This window comes from Geospiza fortis, unplaced genomic scaffold (genome assembly GCF_000277835.1).
Source record: "Geospiza fortis unplaced genomic scaffold, GeoFor_1.0 scaffold244, whole genome shotgun sequence".
Lineage (NCBI taxonomy): Eukaryota > Metazoa > Chordata > Aves > Passeriformes > Thraupidae > Geospiza > Geospiza fortis.
The window spans coordinates 553,008-554,748 of NW_005054370.1; the positions used below are offsets into that span (position 1 = coordinate 553,008).

The 1,741-nt window shown below is 46.5% G+C and overlaps 1 non-coding gene across 1 annotated transcript; it reads right to left on the reverse strand.

Moving 5' to 3' along the window:
* Positions 1–1,516: 1,516 nt before the first annotated feature.
* LOC115948283 lies at positions 1,517–1,623 on the reverse strand. Its single transcript, XR_004082118.1, has one exon. It is a non-coding gene; the product is annotated as a U6 spliceosomal RNA (small nuclear RNA).
* Positions 1,624–1,741: the final 118 nt, after the last annotated feature.

A 1,741-nucleotide genomic window follows, 5' to 3' on the forward strand; every position in this document is an offset into this window, starting at 1 on the left:
TTCCTGCTAACACAGCCTGTTTTTAAAAATACATATCTAAAAACTCAGACCAAGTTAGCCAGCAGTATTTGGATAATTTTATCTTAACAAGAGAGGGACAATATACCTGCCACTTTTAAGGAACATGAAGCCAAGACCTGCACTCTGAATACACTTTGAGCGGCCTAATCCAAGTAATACCAAAGTAGAATTCCTCACGTTTATTGTTCACTGCTGAGGTTGGATGATTCATCACCTTTAAATTCTTTCACATGAGCTTCCTAACTTCCTTCTTTTATCTGTTATCATCATATCTGAAGAAAATTAATAGTTTTTGTCTGAAAAAGAAACTGAATTATGCTGTGTGCTACCTCACATGCAATAAAACAGGCAAAAAACATGAAGTAAAAAAAAAACCAAACCAGTCAATCAAACCAAGAAGCTGAAGCTTTTTTACTACAGAAAAATGGCATCTCTAACAATATACTTATTTCAGGTTTCCTATTTTACTTTCTCCCCCTCACCATCTGCCTCTGTTCTGCTTTTTTCTTTCAAAAAGCACCCACCTCATTTAGCTTCACTCATCCCATCACAGGATTCAGGCTGAATTAAAACAAAATCCCCAGTGCCAAAGCCAAAAAAGCACTACCTCTTCATAAAAGACTTATTCCATAAAAGAGTTATTCCAAAAATAACTCCTATTTTCTTACAGTAGCTGTAGATCTTTAAGAGAAGCAGTCCATCTCAATTCAGTGCTTTGCCACACACCCTCTAGGCAAAGGAACTCGAGCTTTTTGGCCCGTGGTAGCTCTGGGTGGTACCTGTGCCTTCAGTGATGCTCTTTTTGCCAAATTTTCACCCTGGAATCTGTGTCTGGAGGTGAGTCCCTACAGAGCAAACGCTCTCATTTGTGAGTCAATTCTCTGCAGCAACCATAGTGAATTTGTTACTGAAGGGAAAACTTCTGGGCCCAGCTGGGGTCAGCCCTGAGCCTCTGGGTCTCTTGGGGAGAACGTGTTCTGTGCCGTACAGAGAGGAGCTGAGCCAGGTCAGACACCCTCCCAAGGCACTGGCACCTCAGTGCCCGTCCTTGTGCCTTTAGGGCCAGCGGGACCTTGGCCCAGGAGCAGTAGGACGGAGTAAGGGACCCACTGTTATCCTGGCTGTGTCTCTGGGGGTCCTGGGAGCTGCTGGGGTGCCAGAGGGGGCTCACAGAATCACAGAATCAGTTGCAAAACCTCTGAGATCATCGTGTCCAACCTGTGACCCAAGCAACACCTTGTCAACCAGACCACGGCACCGAGTGCAATGTCCAGCTGTTTCTTGAACACCTCCAGGGATGGCGACTCCACCCTGGGCAGCCCATTCTGATGTTTAATTTCCCTTTTCATTAAGAAAATCTTCCTGATGTGCAACCTAAACCTTCCCTGGTGCCACTCCAGATTGCGTCCTCTCCCCTGACTCTCCTGTGTCATAGAGAGTGTGGTTATCCCGAAGGTTCGCCTTCCAGGCTTGGGGGGCTGGAGGAGAGGGAGGAAAAAATATGGAACGCTTCACGAATTTGCGTGTCATCCTTGCGCAGGGGCCATGCTAATCTTCTCTGTATCGTTCCAATTTTAGTATATGTGCTGCCGAAGCGAGCACGAAATTGTGTGCTTACCCGCCTGTATTTATACCCTCAGGATTCGGGATCCCGAAGGTCAGGGTGACTCTGTTGAGAAAAAGCGGCCGTGCCGGTGGGAGCAGCAGCAGCCCGGCACAG